At 37.1% G+C, this 10,231-nt stretch overlaps 1 long non-coding RNA gene across 1 annotated transcript; it reads left to right on the top strand.

Moving 5' to 3' along the window:
* Positions 1–2,880: 2,880 nt before the first annotated feature.
* On the top strand, positions 2,881–5,753 carry LOC136012831 (uncharacterized). The gene is made up of 3 exons (XR_010611985.1): positions 2,881–2,964; positions 3,047–3,242; positions 5,577–5,753. It is a non-coding gene; the product is annotated as an uncharacterized LOC136012831 (long non-coding RNA).
* The last annotated feature ends 4,478 nt before the right edge of the window (positions 5,754–10,231 follow it).

Genomic DNA, 10,231 nt, shown 5'->3' with positions numbered 1-10,231 from the left:
CCTTTGACTTGCTGACCACACTCTGCCTGATGCAGCCCCAGATACCATTAACTTTTGCTGTGAGGGCACATTTCTGGCTTTTTTTTTTTATCTTGGCATCTATCAGGACCATCACATCTTTCCTTGCCAAGCTGCTTTCCAGCCATTTGGACCAAACCTGCTCCCAATGCCTGGGGTTTTTCCTCCCCGGGTGCAGAACTTCTCATTTCCCTGTGTTGAATTTCTGTTGGCCCATTTCTTCAGCCTGTTGCAGTCTTCTTGAATGGCAGCACAGCCATATGGTGTATGGGCCACTGTTCCCAGTTTTGTAACATCTGCAAACATGTTGCAGCTGAACAGAATTGGCCCTGGTGTTGAACCCTGGCACTCACCCTAATGACTGGCCTCCAGCTGGACTTGATACAGCTGATCACAACTCTCTGGACCTTGCAGTTGAACCGCTTTTCTATCCACCTCACTGCCCACTGATTTAGTCTATATTTCACCAGTTTGTTCATGAGGATTTTACGGGGGACAGTGTCAAAATCTGAACTCAGTGTAAACATCAGCTAATCTGCTAAACTAGTCTTCTTCTTGCAGAAGGCTACCACTCTGTTCAGCATGGTTTTCCCTTTATAAATTCATGTTGGCTACTCTCAATCATCTGATTTTCCTTCATGTGACTGGAAATGAATTTTGGGTTTACTTACTTTCTCACTTTCCTAGGGAACTGAGGTAAAAATCACTGTCCTGGAGTTTCCCTGATCCTCATTTTTGCCTCTCTCGAACAGTTTGCTTTTTTCCATTGCCCAAGAACTTCTTGTGGTGGCCATGATCTTTTCAAGAGAATTGAGAGTGGCCTTGCGACAGCGTTTTTCAGCTCCAGTAGCATTCACGGGTGCCCAGGTCCCATACCCAATTTGGCTATGTTCAGTTTCTTTAAATATTCTTCATTTTGATCCTCCTGTACTGAAAGTAACCCTTCCTTGCTTTTCCCCACAGATTTCAGGAACCTGGAGTTCCTGAAGACAAGTCTAAGCAGTTAAAACCAAGGTGTTTTAAATGTTTTATTTCATCAGCTTCTCTGCCCTGTTCAGCAGTGGCCCAATAGTCCTGGTCTTCTTTTTGCTGCTGTTGTACCTGTTGAAACCTTGTCAGCTACGACTCCAATGACTCACTTGGACAGTGTTTGTTGACCTTGTATGCTTTGACATTGTCCCTATGCTCTTTCTGTTACCCTACTTCCAAATCTCATATCCTTCCTTTTTTTACATTTAAATATAGTCTATACATGCAAGACTCAACCTATGTTCACCCATGCAGGCATCTTGTCACCTTTACTTAATTTCCTACATGTTGGGATGGACCATTCACCAGCTTGGAGAGAGAGACCCTTAAAAATCAACCAGCTCTCCTGGACCCCCCTTTTGCTTTAGTTCCTCTTTTCAGGCTCACACCACCATTGCTTCTTTGAGGCCAAGGCTTTCAACAGCCTTCACATCCTGACTAATTCATCATTTGTTATCCTTCTGAGATCCATCAAAGCACTTCCCTTCATCAGCTTCTCAGTCACCTGTGCAGGGAGATTGTCAACAGTGCACTCCACCAACCTCCTGGATTGCTTGAGCTCTGCTGTGTTTTCCTTCCAGCAAGTTTGAGGTGGTTTAAGTTCCTCAGGACTCAAGGATGTGAGGCTTCTTCCAGCTGTCTGAAGAAAGCCTCATTTATTTCTTATTATCAGGCAGTCACTCAATACATTTGAGTGACATTGTGATCTGCTTCCTAAATCATCAGCTCTCAGATGGCTCAACATCCACACCTAGGCAGAACTCCAGACATTATGGCTGCTCCTTCACATAGAGGGCAACTGACCTTCCCAGGCTGTTCCTCCTAAAGACCCTGTATCTATTCATTGTAGCACTTGAGCTGCGTGAGCTATCCCACCACATCTCCATCATCCCAATGAGTCTGCAGCCCTGCAATTGTACGTAGACCTCTAATCCCTCCTGTTTTTTCCCTATGCTGTAAGCATTTAGGTACAGGCAGTTCAAAGATACACCCAGATTTCTGATTTCCCAGAAGGGGTATGAGAGTTTCCCCTGTCATAATGTCCTCTCACTACTTCTTATCTGTGTGCATACTCTTGAGGTACTCCCCCTTCAGCCATGTTTTGTTTGATTGCAAGGTCTCTTTTGTCTGCATCTACATATTTATCAGTCTAAATTACAGCTTCCAGACACTATTAGGCTTCTTTTTATCTATAAAGTGTTTTCTTTACAGAAGCACTATTGAATATAAGAAGCTTCTTTTTAAATACCAGAACCTTATCCAAATTTGAACTACATGTTTTTAAGGTATCAACTAGGACAGTCATCAGTTCTGAAATTATTCCTTCAAAATATGTGAGAAATCCTATGCATTCCATTAGACAATTTTTTACCACAGCTGCTTATTGACATAAAATGGTGGTTCTTTTGCTCAGAGTTATTAAAAGCAGCAATAGCCATATGTGCTTACATTAAAAAAAAAAGAAAAAAAATTATTGCTGTGCTTCTTTTTATTTTGAATTCATTCCTAAACGCATCATTAGCATTGAGAAGAATTTATAACAAGACAATGATTGGAAAATAATCTTTCTAATGATTGTTGTTAAATTTTGAAAAATGATACATAGGTAATGAAGACTTTAAAAACCTCCTTCATTGTATATCTTGTTGAATGCATATGTACATATAGGCCTCTTTAGGAAAGATGTTAGGAATGTGTACTTTACCTGATGAGGAACAAAGCTCATTACCGATACAGCAATCAATAACCCCAGCTAATGTGTTCAGCTGGCGACACAGACCAGATCAATAAAACCTGCCACATGCTTTTGTTTTAGGAAATGAAGCCTTTTAGTTCTTAATTAAGGGAGAGACCTCACATCCTTAATGATGTTTGCTATGACTGTTGCCACAGAGGACAAGAAGAACCGAGTCTGAGGTTTGCTCTAAAAGACTTTGACAAAGTTATAAAAGAGTTGAGCCAAAACTGATCTACATTTGTTTAATTTATTTTAATGCAGGAAGACTGAGGCAAAAATGGTTCAAGAAGAAGGAGAAATATTCTGATGAATTACTGTGGTTATCAGAGGAAATAACACTTCCATTAGTACAGTGTGTGTGTCTGCAATCTGGCGACAAAGGATACAGAATCAAACCATGTAGGAGTGCTTTGTGTGGTACTGATTGTGGGTCTTAAATGCAAGGCCACTGCAAAATGTAAGTTATTATTTTTAGTTTCATCTCTGTTGCTACTATTTTTCTGACTTTTATATAATCCTTTGGACTGATGCATTTTCTACAAGGCAGTTAAGCTAGGGGAAGACGCATATGGAGTAGAAAGCAGGAACGAACTAACGATAATGACTGCACTGAAAATGGATCAGCTATATGCAGCTAATAAAAGGATAAACATGAGAGGGAATGAATTACTTTAAATGTTTAATAAAATATCTTATTATCATAATACATGAAAGATGCAAATGGGCTTGTACACATGGTCTTTTATGATGGTATTATTGTCTTTTCCAATGTTGGTATGTTGGAAAACAACTCAAACCAAGGGCTTATATAACTGCAACTAACCTTTTCATTCCCAAAATAGTTTCTGTTCTAGATTTTCTGCAATGAATTCTTAAAGTTCAAATGTGGTTTAAGAGCAGAATATATAAAAGTTCAGACTGGCAAAGCATTAAGCCTTCACACAAAATGATTAACAGTTCAGCTGTCTAAGAAGGTATGAGGGTATGGAAGGGAATGTAGGAATCAAAAGGAGAATTGTTATACATTTGCATATCAACTTAACAATGCCAAAGCTTCCATTATCAGTAATCCTACAAATGCAAATCTATATGCCTAATTTTGCTCATATGAATGATCATTTGCAGGACCAAACTCAAAGATCATTATTATTAGCTGAGACATAAAGAGCTAAAAAGCATAATGATTGACTCCTGTTTCATTTGCACAGTGCAAGCCACTGCTAAATGCGCTGAAAGCAATAGTACTATAGTAGTTTAAAACCAAGAAATTAAATTTAGGTTAGCTGTACATACAGGAACAGTGTGATGCAGAAGATATCAAGACAGGTAAAGAGGCAAAGAAATTATGTTTCATACACAGAAAAGGTGTGAAGAATGTAATTTCTCCAAATTAATCTTTTTTTCAATATAGAGTGCAGTGCTTTGGGAATGACTCTTGCATCCTGAAATGAAGATCTGGCATATATAAAACCTGAATATTCTACATGAAATGATTAGGGTTTATTTTGGTTTTCTGGTGGCCTTTGGGGTGTGGGGTTGTTTTTTTTTTTTTTGTTTGTTTGTTTTGTTTTGGGTTGGGGTTAGGTCTTTTTTTTTTAATGCTCTTTTTCTTTTGGTTGGTTGGTTGTTTTTTTTTGTGTTTGTGGTGTTGGAGCAGTTTTGTCTGAATAAAACCAATACATTTTAGCTTATCAAACAACATTTCTTTTTTTTCAGTGATGAAGCATTTGTTTAGGGGTTTTGGCACTCCTTTTTAAGCTTAAACAAATTATGAAACCAAGAACTGCAACTGAAATTTAAATTTTATTACTCCATATGTTGTAAGGGCCAGTTCTGGTGAATAAAGTATTCACTTGGAAAAAGACCTACCTGTACTTATCACTAAAGGAAACCTCTCATAACATTTTTTACCTGTCTCTAGCCAGCTTCAAATATAGGCATCTGAAGTTGATTCAGTAGCTTAAATGAAATTACTGGCTGCTTTTCAGTTTCCTTACAATATCTGAGACATCAAAATACAGCTTGAATCTGACAGAAGGTGAATCTTGCCTTTCTGGTTGGCTACCACATGGAATATCTAAAGTAGATGTCATTGTGTAGGCAAATGAGTTGCCTCCAAAGTCAAAACTAATCTCCTCCAGAGTAACGCAGGTGAAATGAGTTGATCTCTAAAGACCTCTTGAATATGCCTGTTAGGATGAAACGAAACATCATAGAGAAGTTATGTTCTCCCTCTGATGGCAAAATAAGCTGCTTGATAGTTTGCCTAGGTCATATATCTAATTCTTTAAAAAATGAGTTCTACCTGCTATGAAAGTAACAATACCTCTGTATGCTTTAATAATATCTCCTGTCCGAAGCCATTGAGGACCTTGCTGCAAACTTGAATGATAGCAAAGGTGGACATTTTATTCATATGAATTAAGCTGCAACAATACAGCAATTTTTCCCCCACACTTTCTGTTTTGAACAAGATATTTCAAGTCTTAAATTTCTCATATTTCCAAATATCTTTAGATGCTCATGAAAAATAGAAAACAGCCCATTTTAGAAGATTATGGTATGTAAAATACAAGCTAACTATCTGAAAAAAATGAAGAGGGGGAAAATAGCTCTAAGAGGCTATATTTCAACCAGATGAGGAAACTTAGTAAAGAAATATGATCAAGGCAATTTAATATATGCCTGCCAGAAATAATAGGTACATATTAAGTTTCCACTTTTAACTTTGGGTATGGTTGTTTGAAGATTTGCATCTATCTGTAGCTGTTGAACATTTTTCTTTCTACAGATTCCATAAAACAACTCGAAACTCAATGGAATGTAGAAAAAAAGAGTCAAGAAGAGTGGGTGCCAGGGAGACTTTCAGTATTAACATGTGCGTGCTGAATATTTAATTAGTGAGGGACAACAACAGGTAATTATGAAATCAAGCAAAGTTTTATTATACATAGTTTTATAATTCAAGAGGGTGTGTCATAAAATTACAAGCATTTGTACCTTTAAAAAACTAACCATGTGTTTAATGCAAATGTAATCACGCTAATGTAATTCACATTCTATCGTGCACATTGGGGGAGTGGGTAATAATGAGAGGCTTTGCAAACAAAATCACTGGGAAATGCCAGATATAGTAAAATTTTATTTCTTATTGCAAAATTTGGAGATTAAAGAATTACCTATATAAATGACCTATAAAAATAACCTCACAAAACCTCATCAAGTTTTCTGACCACACCAAGCCGGTCAACATGTTGGAGGGAAGGGATGCCATCCAGAGGGACCTTGGTGGGCTTGAGAGCTGGACTTGTGCAAACCTCATGAAGTCCAGCAAGGTAAGTGCAATGACCTGGAACCTTAGCCTAAGAGGGTAAAGTTAGGTAATACATCAAAACTGAAAGGTGATAAGCTGTTTAAAGTTAGTTGCTACATTAATGTCTAAACCCAGATTGCTAGTGGGTTCTTGTGCACCACAGAGTTTCCAAGATATTCACATAGGATGGCAAATCTGATCACTTGATGAATGGCAGCTGGAGGGCATGGGGAATACTCTAGACCTTTTAAAATTGCACAAAACACCTACAGTTAGACAAGTCATACGACTATTATGACTCCTGGTTCTTGGTATCCAGATGATACCCTCAGAACTATTATTTTATTCCTTGATCTGATTTTGAAATATTTTGACCACTTACCCTCAAAAATGTTATCAGGGAATGCTTCTTACTAGGGTTATTCCCCAAAATCAGTAAAAACAAGACTATGTTTAGTCAGATCAAAGATCTATGCAATTCAGCAGTCTTTGTTCAATAGTAACAGAAAGCTGCGGAGTAAGTACAGGTAAAGCATATATAGCACTTTCCCTTAATAGTTTCCCATTGTGTAATTCATTCCCCTAATTGTTACTGATTACTCCATTATTTAGACATAACATAGTCTAAATCTAGAAAGTATTGTATAAACAAAAAATGGTAAATAAGTATCTTCTCTCAACGCCTGTAAAGGAAAGTGGTCCAACAAAATTCATCTACACAAAAAAGGTTTTGCTTTCAGTTTTGCTTTGCTAAATCTTTGCTTAAATGCCTTCACTGTGTTGATCTTCTACCAATATAATCTTGCAGCACTTACTCAACTACATATGTATTTTCACTCTTTTGTGATATGGAGTTAGTTCAGCAAGTTTTTCTTCACAGAGGAGCATGTGGGGCAGACAGATTTAAGACTTCTTTCATTTGAAGCCACTCTGCAGACTGTCCACGGAAGTAATTTAGCTGCATTCCCACTGTTTTGAAGATGATATTGCAAGTAGCTGAATGATGGGTCAACAAGTTAATTTTATGGCTGCGTCCCCAACTACAATTTCAGTTCAAAATGTGCAAATTATATTTGCAAACTGATACCTTGTTTTTCAACTCAGCACTGATCCAGTCATTTCATGAAGAGTGGTTGGTATTTTTCTTCTACAAAATTATAATCAAAACTCATTCTAGGGCAAGACCTTCCAGCCCTAGGCTTAGAAAGATATTTTAGAATTTTTATGGCTGACTCATATACCCTGAAAAATGGGGTTTATAATGGAAATGCTGATATAATATTAACCATAGCAGCAAGAACTGCACCATGGTAATTTATTTATGTGTTGCTTTTCAATTACTTTGCATGTTATTGTTATCGGTTTTATGGCAAGTATTATTTTTCAACAAGTTTCTGATTTGCAATTTTATACTGCAATCTCTATAGCTGGCTGAGGTCTTCTTACAAATTAATTACACTCTTCAAGGAAATTGCTTAGGCCTAGAAAACTGGCACAATTTACTATTGTTTCCAAAGTGAAAATTTAACGTCTTCACTACAGTATGGGCCCATTCCTATCGTAGTTGTCTTTATAGTGGCAAGCATAATAACACAAATAATAATGTAATAGTAATTCTTAAAAATCATCAGGAGACATCTGTTCAAGTCAGAAAAGATTGCTGTCCTAATTATCTTCTCAATTCTAAAGATATAATATTGGTACAACTCCAATTTCTGTGAATTTATTACAGTTTGTACCACTTAGAAGAGCTAAAATTATCTCTTTTCTAATGGAATGAACTAAAATCTGAAGGAATACACATAAAACACAGAATTAAAGCTCAAGATTTATGGGGAAGGAGAGAACATGGACTTTACTCATAACAGATTTATAGGAAGAATAATTGCAGTATCCCAGGTGTCTGTAAACTATTAATGAAGAAGTAGAAGGAAGTACTTCAAATCTTAATGATCAAAAAGAGAACTTGACTGTCATCACAGAGACTTGGTGGGATATGTTGCACATCTGACACATAGAAGAATACAATTTGTTCAGGGAAACAAGCAAGGAAAAAAGGCAGGAAATTTATTCATATTGAAGGTATAAATACTAGTTTGGATGATACATGAGAACAGACTGATTGAAAATCTCTGACTAATGTTAAAAAGGAATAAGAAAAGTGAACTGCTATGGCTGGGATTTACTCTAAGCCACCAAAGACATACAGTGAGTAAAACCCAAGAGAGAAGTCTTTTGGTGACTAATACAAGAATGAGCAAAGTGTCATAACTAATAATAAAAGAACTATTTAACTATCAAGAGGCCTATTGGGAGCAGGGCGAAGGAAGATTTTGGAATTAGTGAAGAAATCATTTAAAGAGAAGATGGAGACATCCATAAGACAGGCAAACTCTACTGATTCTGTATAAAATGGGAAGTTGTTGAAGTGAAGGTGAGAGTAACAACATTATGATATGATCTTTAAAAAAACATTGGCTAGAGAACAGCAAAATAAGATCAAGAGGCTCTAAAAACACCCTGCAGAACTGGTGAGAAAGTCTATCTATATTAAAAGAGTGCAGGAAGGCTGATAGTTTTTAAAAGAAATAAGTGCAAATTATTCCATTTCAGATGGTGGCTAGGGGAAGAAGGAATATATTAACTCAGCTAAATCAAGTTATCTTTGCTGTCCTTAAATTCAACAGGAAAGTTCACAAAGTGCTAACATGACCATATACTGAGAAGTAGTATTAAGGGAAACATTTACATGGGACTGTAAGCCTTCACGAGAAAAAAGATGCAAGTATAGAGAGTTTTCTGAAAAGCCACCACCCTGTAAGTGCAATAAGAGGATGTGAGGTGTTAGTTTGCTAGTGAGAGAAGACAAATTTGGTGTGCTAACAAGTCAAATGTACTTGCAACCTTTTTTGTACCACTCGTACAGGGAAAATACAACCCACATCCCAAATCCAACTGTGGAGTTGGAGGAGCTTAGATTTCCACACGATGTATTGCGTTCCACTTCAGTGATAAGGTGAAATCAGAGAACTTCTCCAATGAAATGCATGAATTCAAAATGTGAAGTCTACTTATTACACAAAGTGCTACCGTGTCTCAGATGCCAATATCACTACTCATTATGTTAATTATTTCATAATTTATTCACTTACTACAGAAATCTAATAGTGAACATGAAATAGTGGTACACTTTGTACACTCTTGTGTCAACTATATCAAGGTAAAAGTATGTTTATTCATAAAAGTACTGGGGAAGTATCAGGGAGAATGTGATTTTTTGCTTAGCTGGTTGGTTTCTTTCCCCCTGATTCATCTTATCTGTTTCATGATGTTACAGAAAGTGTCAAAATTTCCCTCTTCAGCTTTGAGATTTTTTTATTTTATCTATGTTATTAGTGCTGTCTGTCCTATGATAACATTCAGAAGTTGAAGAAATTACAGTATGACAAGACAGCAAAAGGTGCAAGAAAGCCTTGCAGCAGTCCCCTGAAGTTCGTATTTTTTACTCATACTACCTGTCCACGCTGACTATTGACTGCAACTGTGCTGGGGGATGAATAAAGCAAACACAGAAGAAATAGTCATCTTGATATGCAGGAAAGGGTTTCAGAGACTTAGCACCAATCCATAATTATCTATGCAAAGGGGAGATAGTATATATTACATGCATAAACTTGTAATTGTATGTCATCAGGCATTCCCAGGCACTGCCTGATAAGGGGTGTATCTGAATACATCAATCTAGTGAGGTTAGAAGAAAACAATCTCTATTCTTAGAAGAAAACAATCTCTATTCTATGCTCGTACTATCTTAAAAAAGCAATGGCTGTTTCCCCTCTTTGCTCACCTCATTGATATGTTTTGTATACAGTGTACTGTTGCTGACTCCATGAATGCATGCTAGCCTCTGCCTGCTTTATTTGTTTGAAGTATAACTCAATTCGGCAGTGAGATCCCACTTTATATGCCTTCATTTTGACAACACAAGCATTCTAAGGGGACATCTCTGAGATTTTCTGGAGTTGCTAGATGATATCACCTAAGCAGCCAGAAGTGCTGCCAGGAGGATTTTTGATCCTGATCCAAAGCTCACAGGAACACCTACTCTTCCACAGACTTTGCAAGATTTAAGA

The sequence above is a fragment of the Lathamus discolor genome, chromosome 4, assembly GCF_037157495.1.
Source record: "Lathamus discolor isolate bLatDis1 chromosome 4, bLatDis1.hap1, whole genome shotgun sequence".
Classification (NCBI taxonomy): Eukaryota; Metazoa; Chordata; class Aves; order Psittaciformes; family Psittacidae; genus Lathamus; species Lathamus discolor.
The sequence above is the reverse complement of the archived record's forward strand: the minus strand, read 5'-3'. Positions and strand labels throughout refer to the sequence as shown.